General features: G+C 33.4%; 1 long non-coding RNA gene across 1 annotated transcript; it reads right to left on the bottom strand.

Annotated features, from left to right (window-relative positions):
* Window positions 1–2,109: 2,109 nt before the first annotated feature.
* LOC133804291 (uncharacterized) lies at window positions 2,110–4,889 on the bottom strand. Its single transcript, XR_009878403.1, has 3 exons — window positions 4,410–4,889; window positions 3,418–3,481; window positions 2,110–2,257 (listed from the first exon to the last, which is right to left on the bottom strand). It is a non-coding gene; the product is annotated as an uncharacterized LOC133804291 (long non-coding RNA).
* Between the last annotated feature and the right edge of the window lie 11,925 nt (window positions 4,890–16,814).

The raw sequence follows: 16,814 nt of genomic DNA, 5'->3' as shown, positions 1-16,814 counted from the left end.
CTCAGTGCCCATAGCCGTGTAACGACACCGTTACTTGGGCTTTCCTGCAATGGCTCTAACCAAATGAGTGACTGATGGGTAGTCACTAGCTTAAACAGAAGAGTGGCTGCTGGGTAAGTCACTAGCCTTAACAGATGAGAGACTGATGGGTAAGTCTCTAACTTAACAGATGAGTGATTGATGGGTAAGTCACACAAGCGCTTATAATATTCATCGAACTTGAGGTCGGTCCGGCATTAATGCTCTTTGAGTCATTCAATGAGGATATCGATTAGATCTAATCTTTGATGGCTTGCGTTAAACACGCTAAGGCTGTCCTGACTTATGAGTCAGCACCGTGTGACCAGTGCCCAGTACCACTGTCGAACCTGACCAATGAGTCACAGCTTCACAGTTGATACTAACACCTTTGCCAATTATGACTAATGAGTCAGTACCATGCATAAGTAAGCATTGCCACCAAACACATGTCATATGTCGAATATTCAAACGTATGCATTCAGCATGCTTACTTAACAATTGATAGCATAATTATGATCATGCACAAACATAGAGACTCAAGCTCTGATCAATCTCATATTCGTCATTCATGGCATGCCCTAATCACATGTTTCTCAAGCATCACATGCATCACACTTAGTTCTCCAGCATGCCTCAATAATAATCATATGTAAATGAGCAAGATTGCTAAGCATTCACTATGCTATCAATGTTTACATTTAAACATCCAACATGCATTATAAATAGACATGCAAGTCACACATGGGGTGCAGTTTTCTTACCTCGGGTTCGAGCAAGAATTAGTAAAGGAACGACCCTTGAGAATAATCAACTCTTTGATCCTTTAACAATCACCTAGTTATAACCAAGATATAGGATTCATCAATGAAAATGAAAACAAAGGTTTCCAAACCAAAACCTAGCCTCCGAGACATCAAATCCTACTAAACCGGGTAGTAGGATCGATCCCGAGGCCTAAGGCTTGAATCCCCAAGCCAAAAACCTATTTCTGGCCAAAAATGCCTCTGTGGGTTGCAGCCCTCCCTAGCCGCGCCGCGGCTCGCCCCTCAGACAGAGGCTCATCTCCCCCAGAAAACCACGCAGGCCGCGGCTCACCATAGCTGTGCCACGGCCCTTTACGCAAAACAACAAGAACCAGTTTTCTTCCCCTGCGTTTTTCCTTAAAACCAACCTTCCAAACCAATCCCAAACATCATCCAAACACCCAATTCAACCCCTAAACTTCTACAACACACCCTCATCAAAACCCAAGTTAACACCAACCAAAACCTCCATTAATTCCAACTTTCCACAAAGAATTCACAAGCTGAAAGTCTAAAGCCAAAACAGAGTATACCATAAAACTAATGGCTGGAACTTACCTCAAGCTTAATTTGGATGCCCCTCACTGATTGAACCAAGGTCCTAAGTCCTCAAGCCTTGCTCTCCTAGCTTGTTGCCTCAAATTGGTTCTCAAAAATCAAAAGGAAGAAAGAGGAGAAATGGTGCACGGGTGAGGGAGAAAGATGATGAAGATGCTCTGTTTTGATCTGAAGGTTTCTACAGCCTTGAGTTGATATAAATCTTAGGGGTGAAAAGACCATTTTGCCCCTAGGTTAAATAAAGGCTTCTAAAGACCCCCAAGGGTAAAAGCGTCATTTCACGCCTATCTCGTTAATTATAATTAACACCTTCTATTTCCCGTTATTCTCAATATTCTCAAATACCAATAATTCTTATCCCGTTACCCTTAATTCTCGGCAATGTTCTAATCATTTAAACATCCCGAGACTCACCCAGAGCCCCGAACTTAATCCCGTTTTGACTAGACCGAAAACTTGCATTTCCATGATCGTCTCATGCCGAATGGCTCGAACCAATCCGCATATCATGTGGTATTATTTATAATTCACCCACATGCATGAAAATACACAATCACGCCCTCAACGGGCCAAATTACCAAAATGCCCTTATAATTAAAATTGAACCCATATGTGTAACGTCCCTAAGGTAGGGTACGTCTGCCACATACTCATAATTCTAGGGTTTACGAGTATGTAAGGCACTTGACCAAAAGAATTAAATAAAATGATACGAAGAAATACAGAAAAATTTAAACTTTTATATAAACTTATTAGAAGAAATTATTACACGTATGAATACTTTAAATTTAAGGCAGCCATATGAAAACTCTAAACCATTATTGCATTGCTACTGAGTCCGTGCTCCACAAGTTGCTCAACAGCTAAAGCCACACCTGGAAAAATGTTGGAAAATAACATAATGAGCTAACGCTCAGTAAGCAAATCTCATGCATACACATACACATGAATGTCGTGAGTTTGTAGTGCACATATACTAATATGCTGACTTATATACTTATGCATTTCATTTATTGCTCATGCACTTTCAAACTTTACTTTTATGCTCTTTCTTTTAGTTTCACATTTTTATGGGCCCAATATCACTTGTGCACACTGTTTGATTCAGCCAATGCCTGCAGGGCTTGTTACACATATCATATAGAATCCCATGGGTTCTCCTCCGGCTAGCCATCATCTCAGCTAGGCTCATCATAACACTCATTTCATCGTTGCCATAGCTGCCATACTTATTACACATATGGAGGAGAAAGACGGAAACATGGCAAACATATCTGAATGGTCAACTCTGACCTAGCCCACACTAGTGGGCAGCCACTATAAGTCTTATAGACTTCCGTCTTCTTTACTGAACTTACTTGATTGCTTCATCAAAACAGTGGCACCCTTTTTAAACATCTTATTATCACTTTGCTTAAGCCTTGTGTCATTAAAATGTTTAACTTTACATAAGACTTTTCAAGGCATTTCATAACTTTTCTCATATTCATATGCATGGTCTTATATCACATAATAATGTATCACATAACTGTACATGCCATGCATACATGCTGATGCTGAAATGCCAATGTTCATGTTCATGATTCATGTTGATGGTATTCAATCAAGGCATTGTATCACATCTCATATAACTCAAAACATCTTTAGTCATAATACATGAAGCTTTGGGTTGGTGGCGTTGTTATACCTTAACGTAGAGCTATGGCTCAGGTCTAAGGTTTCCAGCCTAAAAACTTAAACGCTTCATATATCATAACATATAACAAATCATGAACATAGAGTAATCCACATATCCATCAACATAAGAACACATACTTGCACATAATTCATATCATTCTTAACCAAGTAAGACATCTTTCACATATCACAGAATTCATCAATTACATATCACACAACACCCTTATGGTGTTCATATAACCATTCTTCACATACTTATCATATGCATCATCATCATACCATACTTAACTCATCAGATGTACACAATCAATGTAGTCATGCATCTTACACTTAAGCACAAAAGGTGAGATTTACTTACCTTAGGTCCTTAGCTTATTTTAAAATTCCTCACCAAGAGTCAATCAATCAAATCCATACAAATCCTATTCAAGGCACATCATTTATTAAATTCTATCAAAATCATAAATATACACTATTGATAGTGTATATTAATAATACCAGAAACTATATAAATGATAATAATAAATTATTATCAACGTAATGCAAATAACTCTTCATATAAAACCATGCTTTAAACCTTGCTCATAAGATAATGTACCCTTATGATAATAATAATAATAATCCCAACAAAAATAATAATTATCGTCTATAATTAAACTTATTTCGATATTAATAACAAAATACTTCAATAGCAATACGTATATGGATGTATATATTCAAATAGTCATTTTATAAAAGAAATCATATTTTTAACATAAAGTTGTAATAATCAATATAATGATAATAATATAAATATAAATATTTATATTATTATTAATTAGTCATAATATCAATTCCAGTGATATAATAAATATACTTTCTCCAAACTTCACTGGTCTTACAAATATCAATAACTGTAAGAAACTAATATTTGATATTATTTTAATATTCAAATATTAATATACAATAATAATGGTTAGATAATAGGTTTACTATAAATCATACTTTTCATATATATATATATATATGAATCTGTATTCTTGATTTACTTAACAAAATAATAACAATAATAATTAAAATTACTTAATCATAATAATTTCCATATTAATATAAAATCAATTAAATATGTATTTTTATACTTTATTTAATATCTAATATTTTCTAGAAAATTAGACAGCACAACGGCTATAAAGTGGACAATTCCAAAATCAAAACCTGTATAAAAAATATATATAATCCCAGACAGCCAGTAAATTACAGAAAATATTCCATATATCAATAATATATAATTATATACCATAAATACACATAATAACAATTACTCTAATCAATCACAATTAAATCACAATATATAGGTTAAAGAAACTATACCAAAATGATCGGGTTCCACAATAAGTCAAACGATGATTTTCTGAGACTCAAAACGTACTTCGGAACCTCGAACACTAAGTTTCGACCGTCAGTCTACGGTGGATCGCGGTGGCTCGTGGTGGGCCCACCACCCAACTATGATAGATGTAGGAACAAGTTATTGGGTTTTGAAGCCCACAACACGAGGAGCACGATGGTGGTGACGGATCGGCAAACGGATGCCCGAGGTGGCCGAATCGCAACTTTGAAGTCGCGGGGTGGCCGAACTTAAATCGAGTGGTTGAGGCGTTTAATCGGCGAGTGAGCTCTAGATTCCCGCGTGGGTCGATAGTTCGGAGGCCTCTGAATCCAACGGTCCGGCGCGTGGCTAAAAATGGTGGCCGGAAAGTACTCCTGCGTCGTCGGCAACAGTAATACGCAGAGGAGAGAGAGAGAGAGAGAGAGAGGGAGAGAGAGAGAGAGGTTTTCTGAGGAGAGAGAGAGAGGGGCTCGGGTAAAATGAAAGGCTGAAGCCTTTTATTTTATTTTATTTTATTTTATTTATTTATTTATTTATTTTTAAAAATTACACTTGGACCCAAAATACTAAAATTCTTTTCAAATAAGCCCTTTAGCCAAACTTTCTTAATTTTTATAAAAATCCCCAATTAAAATTATATGACATTTGGGTCCAATACTTGACTACTCAAGTTTCTCTTTCTTTAATCTCATTAAAAACATAAAATCATATTTTAAACACTATTTTTCCATTACTATTTCTTAAATTTGTAAAGTTGTACATTTTATGTATTAAAACTTTGATTTATAATAAATAAATGTATTATGAAAATGTTGGCTAGAACTAAACTAAAAATATTTAGTAGGTAATTTTAGTTAAAAACTCATTTAACTTGCTAATTTTCAACTTATCTCATATATATATATATATACTAAACGATCTCAGCTACTATTTCATACAATCCTAAACAATCTCAGCTGCCTTTTCATAAAACCCTAACTCTTCCTCAAATGGACCACAAATGATCAGTGTATAATGAGAGAATTAGAGAAATGTCAGTCATTGTAGAGAAAGAGCTGCAAAATATTGAGAAAGAACAAAATATGGAGAAAAAGAGAGTTCTTCGTGCAGTACTGAATTATTTTCTTCGTATCTTGAAAAATCTCATGGAAAGTAACATATTAGCCGTTGAAGCTGTGCTATCTGTTGAAGACGGAGCACAGAAATAGATTTTTTGTGTAAGCTTTTTTCTTTTTGTTACTGTTTCTAATTTTACCCTTAGATTATATATATATATATATGTACATGGGTAGTGTTGATTTTAGTGATATTGTAGTTTCTGAATATGAGTCGAATATATATATGCTTATTGAAGACTTGTTATTGTAGTTCTCTTCAAATATTGTAATGTTGAATTACAATAACAAGTCTTCAATAAGTATATATATATTCGAACCATATTCAGAAACAACAATATCACTAAAATCAACACTACCCATAATCTTAGGGTAAAATTAGAAATAGTAGCAAGAAGAAAAAAGCTTACACAGAAAATCTATTTCTGTGCTCCGTCTTCAACAGATAGCACAACTTCAACAACTAATATGTTACTTTCCATGAGATTTTTCAAGATACGAAGAAAAGAATTCAGTGCTGCACGGAGAACTCTTTTTTTTCTTCATATTTTGTTCTCTCTCAATATTTTGCAGCTCTTTCTCTACAATGACTTGCATTTTCCTAATTCTCTCATTATACACTGATCTTTTGTGGTCCATTTGAGGGAGAGTTAGGGTTTTATGAAAGGGCAGCTGAGATCGTTTAGGGTTGTATCAAAAGGTAGCTGAGATTGTTTAGTATATATATATACTAGGGTTTTTTATTTTATTTTTTTAAATTGATATATATGTATAGCAGATAGAAAAAAAAAAGTATTGAATTCACGAGATTTTTACACCATAGCACTAACTTAGGGAGGGCGATCTCTTGTCGGGTTACTTTCTGGCTTTTTTTGTATCTTTTCATGTACAAACGCCTAAGCCTAAAGTTTTTTATTATTATTTTATTTTTTAGAATGTTATATTTTGAATTTATCGAGATTTGTAAAATTATTTTAAGTTTCTAAATTGTAATAAATAATTTTGTTTTGCTGATTTGAGAACTTTTTTTTTTTGTTAGTTTATCTTTTAAATTTGTGAATATTTATATTTGAATTTGTCATCATTTTAATGTGTAAATGTTAATATGGCTACTGGAGTCTAATACTAATTCTTTTTTTCCTTCCCAAAAACATCTCTAAGTAAAAAAAAAATCAATAAATATTAAGAATAAAATTATTTATAAATTAATTTAATTTAAAAAGATAAACTAAAAAACCCTAGTATATATATATATATAATAGAAATTAGATCCAACCGCCACTTTTAGTTAAGATACTTCTTTTTTATCTACAATTTTTAAGTTTTAGTATAGTATCCACTATTTCAATCAATATACTTATTATACTCTTATAATTTGTTGATGCTGGTTTTAGAAGAGAACCATGTGGTCAAGGGTATTTTTGGAATTGTCTGTGATAAAAATGGGTAGAACTAAACTAAAAATATTTAGGAGGTAATTTTAGTTAAAATCTCAATGAACTTGCTAATTTTCAATTTATCCCATATATATATATATATACTAAACGATCTCAGCTACCCTTTCATACAATTCTAAACAATCTCAGCTGCCCTTTCATAAAACCCTAACTCTCCCTCAAATGGACCACAAAAGATCAGTGTATAATGAGAGAATTAGAGAAATGCCAGTCATTGTAGAGAAAGAGCTGCAAAATATTGAGAGAACAAAATATGGAGAAAAAGAGAGTTCTCTGTGCAGTACTGAATTCTTTTCTTCGTATCTTGAAAAATCTCATAGAAAATAACATATTAGCTGTTGAAGCTGTGCTATCTGTTGAAGACGGAGCACAGAAATAGATTTTCTGTGTAAGCTTTTTTCTTCTTGCTACTGTTTCTAATTTTACCCTAAGATTATATATATATATATATGTACATGGGTAGTGTTGATATTACTGATATTGTAATTTCTGAATATGGGTCGAATACATATATGCTTATTGAAAACTTGTTATTGTAATTCAACATTACAATATTTGAAGAGAACTACAATAACAAGTCTTCAATAAGCATATATATATATATTCGACTCATATTCAGAAACTACAATATCAGTAAAATCAACACTACCCATGTACATATATATATAATCTAAGGATAAAATTAGAAACAGTAGCAAGAAGAAAAAAGCTTACACAGAAAATCTATTTCTGTGCTCCGTCTTCAACAGATAGCACAGCTTCAACAGCTAATATGCTACTTTCCATGAGATTTTTGAAGAAACGAAGAAAAGAATTCAATGCTGCACGGAGAACTCTTTTTTTTCTTCATATTTGGTTCTCTCTCAATATTTTGCACCTCTTTCTCTACAATGACTCGCATTTCCCTAATTCTCTCATTATACACTAATCTTTTGTGGTCCATTTGAGGGAGAGTTAGGGTTTTATGAAATGGCAGCTGAGATCGTTTAGGGTTGTATCAAAAGGTAGCTGAGATCGTTTAGTATATATATATACTAGGGTTTTTTATTTTATTTTTTTAAATTGATATATATATGTATAGCAGACAGAAAAAAAAAAGTATTGAATTCACGAGATTTTTACACCATAGCACTAACTTAGGGAGGGCGATCTCTTGTCGGGTTACTTTCTGGCTTTTTTTGTAACTTTTCATGTACAAACGCCTAAGCCTAAAGGTTTTTATTATTATTTTATTTATTAGAATGTTATATTTTGAATTTATCGAGATTTGTAAAATTATTTTAAGTTTCTAAATTGTAATAAATAATTTTGTTTATTTGAGAACTTTTTTTTTTTGTTAGTTTATCTTTTAAATTTGTGAATATTTATATTTGAATTTGTCATCATTTTAATGTGTAAATGTTAATATGGCTACTGGAGTCTAATACTAATTCTTTTTTTTCTTCCCAGAAACATCTCAAATTAAAAAAAAATCAATAAATATTAAGAATAAAATTATTTATAAATTAATTTAATTTAAAAAGGTAAACTAAAAAACCCTAGTATATATATATATATATATATAATAGAAATTAGATCCAGCATCCACTTTTAGGTAAGATATTTCTTTTTTATCTACAATTTTTAAGTTTTAGTATAATATCCACTATTTCAATCAATATACTTATTATACTCCTATAATCTGTTGATACTGTTTTTAGAAGAGAACCATGTGGTCAAGGGTATTTTTGGAATTGTCTGTGATAAAAATGGGTAGAACTAAACTAAAAATATTTAGGAGGTAATTTTAGTTAAAAACTCATTAAACTTGCTAATTTTCATCTTTTTCCATATATATATATATATACTAAACGATCTCAGCTGCCTTTTCATACAACCCTAAACGATCTCAGCTGCTCTTTCATAAAACTCTAACTCTCCCTCAAATGGACCACAAAAGATCAGTGTATAATGAGAGAATTAGAGAAATGTCAGTCATTGTAGAGATAGAGCTGCAAGATATTGAGAGAAAAAGAGAGTTTTCTGTGCAGTACTGAATTCTTTTCTTCGTATCTTGAAAAATCTCATGGAAAGTAACATATTAGCTGTTGAAGCTGTGCTATCTGTTGAAGATGGAGCACAGAAATAGATTTTCTGTGTAAGCTTTTTTCTTCTTGCTACTGTTTCTAATTTTACCCTAAGATTATATATATATATATGTACATGGGTAGTGTTGATTTTATTGATATTGTAGTTTTTGAATATGGGTCGAATATATATATGCTTATTGAAAACTTGTTATTGTAATTCAACATTACAATATTTGAAGAGAACTACAATAACAAGTCTTCAATAAGCATATATATATTCGACCCATATTCAGAAACTACAATATCGGTAAAATCAACACTACCTATGTATATATATATATAATCTTAGGGTAAAATTAGAAACAGTAGCAAGAAGAAAAAAGCTTACACAGAAAATCTATTTCTGTGCTCCATCTTCAACAGATAGCACAGCTTCAACAGCTAATATGTTACTTTCCATGAGATTTTTCAATATACGAAGAAAAGAATTCAGTGCTGCACGGAGAACTCTTTTTTTTCTTCATATTTTGTTCTCTTTCAATATTTTGCAGCTCTTTCTCTACGATGACTCGCATTTCCCTAATTCTCTCACTATACACTGATCTTTTGTGGTCCATTTGAGGGAGAGTTAGGGTTTTATGATAGGGCAGCTGAGATCGTTTAGGGTTGTATGAAATGGTTGCTGAGATCGTTTAGTATATATATACTAGGGTTTTTTATTTTATTTTTTAAAATTGACATATATATATATATGTATAGCAGACAGAAAAAAAAAAAGTATTGAATTCACGAGATTTTTACACCATAGCACTAACTTAGGGAGGGCGATCTCTTGTTGGGTTACTTTCTGGCTTTTTTTGTAACTTTTCATGTACAAACGCTTAAGCCTAAAGTTTTTTATTGTTTAGAATGTTATATTTTGAATTTATCCAGATGTGTAAAATTATTTTAAGTTTCTAAATTGTATTAAATAATTTTGTTTTGCTGATTTGAGAACTTTTTTTTTTTTTGTTAGTTTATCTTTTAAATTTGTGAATATTTATATTTGAATTTGTCATCATTTTAATGTGTAAATGTTAATATGGCTACTGGAGTCTAATACTAATTCTTTTTTTTCTTCCCAGAAACATCTCAAATTAAAAAAAAATCAATAAATATTAAGAATAAAATTATTTATAAATTAATTTAATTTAAAAAGGTAAACTAAAAAACCCTAGTATATATATATATATATATAATAGAAATTAGATCCAGCAGCCACTTTTAGGTAAGATATTTCTTTTTTATCTACAATTTTTAAGTTTTACTATAATATCCACTATTTCAATCAATATACTTATTATACTCCTATAATCTGTTGATACTGTTTTTAGAAGAGAACCATGTGGTCAAGGGTATTTTTGGAATTGTCTGTGATAAAAATGGGTAGAACTAAATTAAAAATATTTAGGAGGTAATTTTAGTTAAAAACTCATTAAACTTGCTAATTTTCATCTTATCCCATATATATATATATACACTAAACGATCTCAGCTGCTCTTTCATAAAACTCTAACTCTCCCTCAAATGGACCACAAAAGATCAGTGTATAATGAGAGAATTAGAGAAATGCGAGTCATTGTAGAGAAAGAGCTGCAAAATAATGAGAGAGAACAAAATATGGAGAAAAAGAGAGTTCTTCGTGCAACACTAAATTCTTTTCTTTGTATCTTGAAAAATCTCATGGAAAGTAACATATTAGCTGTTGAAGTTGTGCTATCTGTTGAAGATGGAGCACAGAAATAGATTTTCTGTGTAAGTTTTTTTCTTCTTGCTACTGTTTCTAATTTTACACTAAGATTATACATATATATATATGTACATGGATAGTGTTGATTTTACTGATATTGTAGTTTCTTAATATGGGTCGAATATATTTATATATATATATATGCTTATTGAAGACTTGTTATTGTAGTTCTCTTCAAATATTGTAATGTTGAACTTACTGATACTGTAGTGCTAAAACATTATATTCAGCACTACACTACAGTATCAGTAAGTTCAACATTACAATATTTGAAGAGAATTACAATAACAAGTCTTCAATAAGCATATATATATTCGACTCATATTCAGAAACTATAATATCAGTAAAATCAACACTATCCACTTACATATATATATATACATGTATATATATATAATCTTAAGCTAAAATTAGAAACAGTAGCAAGAAGAAAAAAGCTTACACAGAAAATCTATTTTTGTGCTCCATCTTCAACAGATAGCACAGCTTCAACAGCTAATATGTTACTTTCCATGAGATTTTTCAAGATACGAATAAAAGAATTCAGTGCTGCACGAAAAACTCTCTGTTTTTCCATATTTTGTTCTCTCTCAATATTTTGCAGCTCTTTCTCTACAATGACTCGCATTTCCCTAATTCTCTCATTATACACTAATCTTTTGTGGTCCATTTGAGGGAGAGTTAGGGTTTTATGAAAGGGCAGCTGAGATCGTTTATGATTGTATGAAAGGGTAGCTGAGATCGTTTAGTATTTATATATATATATATATACTAGGGTTTTTTATTTTATTTTTTTAAATTGATATATATATATATAGCAGACAGAAAAAAAAAGTATTGAATTCACGAGATTTTTACACCATAGCACTAACTTAGGGAGGGCGATCTCTTGTCGGGTTACTTTCTGGCTTTTTTGTAACTTTTCATATACAAACGCCTAAGCCTAAAGCTTTTTTTTATTATTTTATTTTTTAGAATGTTATATTTTGAATTTATCGAGATGTGTAGAATTATTTTAAATTTCTAAATTGTAATAAATAATTTTGTTTCGCTGATTTTAGAACTTTTTTTTTGTTGTTAGTTTATCTTTTAAATTTGTGAATATTTATATTTGAATTTGTCATCATTTTAATGTGTAAATATTAATATGGCTATTGGAGTCTAATACTAATTCTTTTTTTTTTCTTCCCAAAAACATCTCAAGTAAAAAAAAAATCAATAAATATTAAGAATAAAATTATTTATAAATTAATTTAATTTTAGCTTGTATGCATTTTAAGTGTGTCTAGCCTTATTCTAATATTAACATATTTCTTTTCGGAAAAAAAAAAGTTATAATAAGTTTATTCTTTTCAATAAGTAAAAAAAATATGGTCACAGACATAATATAGTGATATTGCATTTTTTATAGCAAAAAGAATGTCCCAAATTCAAATCTATATCTCCAAAGTCCAAAAAAAAATCTTAAAATTTTATTAAATAAAGTTAATTAAAATAAATCAAATTTTTTTACTACTATACAAAAAATAAGAATTGAACCATATTTCTTAACAATCAATTTTAACCACCGCCCCCTTATGGGATGATAGGGTTTTGGGGTTTGTCACCCAAGATTGAGGTTCTAAACCCCTGATTTGCAAATTTGTATATATACATGGTGAAAGTCTTTTATGGGAAAAGTAATATTCAATATCTTTATGTTTGATACTAGAGCCCTTTGTACCAACTTAACCACAACTATACCTTTCTATGTGGCGGCAATCCTGGTAGATATTTTAGAAACACATCCATAACCTGCAGGCAAATCTGGTCTCTTCTGGTCCCACCAACGCGACCTGAATGGTACCTACCACACTAGTTAGGAATCTTGTGCAGCCACCCAACAATAGGTTTCTAGCTCTCAATACTATTATTAGATATATACGAGGTCTATGCATAGTGCCAACAAATTAAAGGGAACCTTACCTTTAGGTTCAAAAGTCACCGTCCTTTTCATGTAGTCTCTAGTTGCTCCATACTTGGCAAACCAATCTATACTCACTCATGTCAAAGTTTTTGACACCAGCTCAAGCAATCTTACTACTAATCCTCTACTAGTAATATTCTGACTTGTCTCTTGGAGATTACAAATTCCCAATAGATAATAATGTTCCAAATCTCACAGTATGATAAACACATAATCTGTACAACATGTCTATTTCTCTACCAGATACAATAAGATACCTAATACCACAACCCATCCGTACTATAGTAAAAAGCTGAGAATTCGGAAGCTGACCTGTCGCTATTGAGGGACTAGCCTCAGCCTCCGACTGTATCAAGGCGGGCACTCGAGCTAGAGTCAGGCTATCTGCCCTCTCTATTTCTTCTTTCATTGACCTCGGGCAATCCCCCCTGAGGTATCAAACTATTCCACATAGAAAACATGTGTTTGCTCGACATTCTCCCAGATGACCTCTCCTGCATCTGACACATTTTGGATAATCCCTCCAATTCTCATTGACGTCTTGGCAGCCCATCTGAACACCCCGAGACCACCTATCTAGGCCTGAAACTGTAAAAAAGTCGGGGGCCTTTCTTATCTGATCACTAGGGCCTTCGTCCCTACCTAATTCTACAAATGAAGTTACCATTATCTAGGCTTCGCGCCCTAATGCACTTTTTCGCCATATCTCGTTCCCTGCACCCTCGATAGCATGGGCCCTTCCTACCATATGAACATAGGTTGAAATCTCGTGTATTGGAGCGATCCTGACGCCCTGGGCTATCTCAGAATTCAGCCCTTGAATGAATCGCTCTTTTCGAGCCACATCTGTCGGTACCAGATCAAAAGCACATTTGGCCATTCCATCAAATTTATTGACGTATTCTGTCACTGTAATACTACCCTTAACCAGATTCATAAACTCGTTCGTCTTTGCAATTCGAACTACATCATAATAGTACCTTTCATTAAATAATTTTCTGAACTCTTCCCAGCCCATCATAATAACGTTCTGGGTCTGGGATACCATTTCCCACCACGTTCGGGCATCCCCCACATCATATACATGGCACAAACCACCCTATCATTGCCTATCACTCCCATATAATCAAGGGTGGAGCTAATCATGCCCATCCATTGTTCAGCTTTGAACGAGTCTAAGCCTCCCTAAAAAACTGGAGGGTAATATTTCAGAAATGTTTCATTCATTAATTCCCATCGGTTTTTAATCCCAGGTTTGAGCCAAAACTGTTGCCACAGCTGGCAAAACAAATGGAGAAGCGCTCCCTGACAGAACCTACTGTCTCAACCATTTGATCTCTTTCTCTTGCCCCTGCAATCTTGCTTGCATATCTGTAACCATTTGTTGCTAATTCCAAGGGGCAGCCGGAGGGTTCTTACCCAGATTATCATTTCTAGCCTCAGATCCAATTGACTACCCTGAGTACATAACCTCTGAATCTGTTTGCAGTCAAGGACTTAACATTAGGCACGATATTCATATCCAGAACCGTCCCACAAACAAAGCCCAACAACACAACAATAATATCATAACACATATATAACATTCATGAATCAATTAATAAACCATGTTTCAACAGTACGTCCAGATATCGTGCTCTCAATACTAGCACGCAGGTAAAGCATTCATATATTAATTAAGTAGGCAAACACATAATCATATCAATAATTACCTAACCCTGAGGTTAGCTTATCTTTAGCGGAGAGTGTACATGGCCAGCTAGTTTTCAGGAACCCTTAAATCATGGCAGCTATGAACCCAAGTTTGTAACGCCCTGGATAGCCAAGACCGTTACACTTTGTACTTTAAATAGTGCTAGACTTTCTAATCAAGTCATTTGGACATAAGCGTGTAGCTAGAATATAATTCAAGGATTAGGGTTAAAAAATTTGGTCAAGGAACATTGACTTTTATTAAAAAGTTTCAGTCTGTACACGGGATCCTAAAATTAAACATTAAAAGGGTATATACAACTCAAAATACACGATAAGCCGAACTAAGAGCCAAAACAGGGGTACAACCCTAGTTCCTCTAAGATAAACCTTGACCATGGTGGTTGAGCAACCGCATATATGCACACCGCCACCGAAGCTCTCCAACACATGGTTGGTTCAGCTTACCCTTGCCCTTACCTGCACCACAAAGCACCCGTGAGTCAAGACTCAGTAAGAAAACTTAGACATGCGCATGAGTAGTTAATAACACATTGAAGAAGCATAATTAGCATACCGAGCAGTAATAACTCTACTCGTGCATGCATTCAACCCAGACAAGTGACAATAGAGACATCCTGGCTCATTGCCCTGCATCAATGACTATAGTCACACCGACTCATTGCCCTGTACCAGTGACTATAGAGTCACTACGACCCATTGCCCTGTATCAGTGACTATAGAGTCACCCCGGCCTGTTGACCAGCACTCAGTGCGTTATTGTCAATGCTTTTAACCAAATAACAAGATAAGCATACACTAGATATCGCAGGTATGCATTACATAGTTCACATGTTTAAAAAAACAGTCCAAGCATAACCTTAACCATGTCCCATCATCCGGCCAAGTCTTAAGCACATATAACACACATTGGGTGAAATTTTCTTACTTCAGGTCCAAGTGCTAAGTAAATTAGAATGACCATCGAGAATGATCCCTGTTCTGATCCCCTAGCGGTAACCTAGTCACAACTAGAATATGGAATTCCATCAATAATGAGTGATTAAAGGCTTCTGGACCAAGTCCTAGCCTCCGGGACCCCTAATTCTATTAAACCAATTCTTAGAATCAGTCCCGGGCCCTTAGGTTTGAGTCCCCATAACTCAAAACCTGTTACGACCATTTTTCTCAATTAAAGCCGCGACTTGTCCCAAGTCAAAGAGCCCCATGACTCTTCCTTACTAGACACGCACCGCGGCGCACACTACCCAGCGACGCGCCGCTAAGGCGGTTTCAGGGACCATCTTGTCCCTCGAAGTTCATCTTATATGAAGAGGCACATGTGCGCTCATTTGGATTTAAAGTAACCTTCTTCCTATTAAAGCACAATCACATTTAGCGAGTTTTACATTTTTGCCGTTTTGTCTTTTTTTTCATGTTATTTAAAAAAAAAATTGGAGTTGATGTTTAGTTGTTTTGATATATATTATTTTTGTGTTTTTTAGTTTTTTTTATATAGTAAATTGTTTTTAAGTTGCTTTCAATGTATTTTTTAGTTGTTTTTCTTTAAAATTGTATTTTTTTAATTGTGAAATTTTGAAAATCGTATTTTTGAAAACTTGAGTCCGTATTTTTTAAAATGCTTGGTTGAGAGAGCCTGTTTGAGGTCAGATTATTAGCAGTTCATGGGAGTCTCATTCAGGGCAAAATTGGTATGATAAGATAGATCACTATAGCCACACTTTGATGATTTGGGCAAAAGATATTACATGAAATTTTAAAGGCAGGATAAAACGGAACAAGGATATCATTCGAAGGTTGAAAAGTCGTCGTGATACACAATCTATCCATAGATTTAAGGTTGCAGAAGCTGATCTTATGGAGACTTTATACCAGAAGGAAGTTTTTGGCGCCAAAGGTCCAAGCAACTTTGGCTCAAAGCTGGGGACCTTAATAGCAAGTTTTTCCATGCCGCTGCTTCGGCTTGTAAGCGCCAAAATACCATTCATAAACTGCAAAAGGAGAATGGTGAATGGGTTGAGTGGTCTAATGGTTTGGTCGATCATATCTTATACTAATTTACTCATCTTTTTTCAACCACTCCTAGCAATTGGAGGCACACTAACATTAAAACTTCATTAGAGAGTAAATTATAGGCTAGGTAACCATTTGGTACCCTGTATTTTTGAAAAGTATCATCTTGGTACGCTGTGTTTACAAATAATGCAGATTTGGTACCTTGCATTTTGAAATCGTACATATTTGGTATCCTGCATTTTAAAATCGTACATATTTGGT

Source organism: Humulus lupulus, chromosome X (assembly GCF_963169125.1).
Source record: "Humulus lupulus chromosome X, drHumLupu1.1, whole genome shotgun sequence".
NCBI lineage: Eukaryota > Viridiplantae > Streptophyta > Magnoliopsida > Rosales > Cannabaceae > Humulus > Humulus lupulus.
Note: the sequence above shows the minus strand (reverse complement) of the source record. Positions and strands in the feature narration are given on the sequence as shown.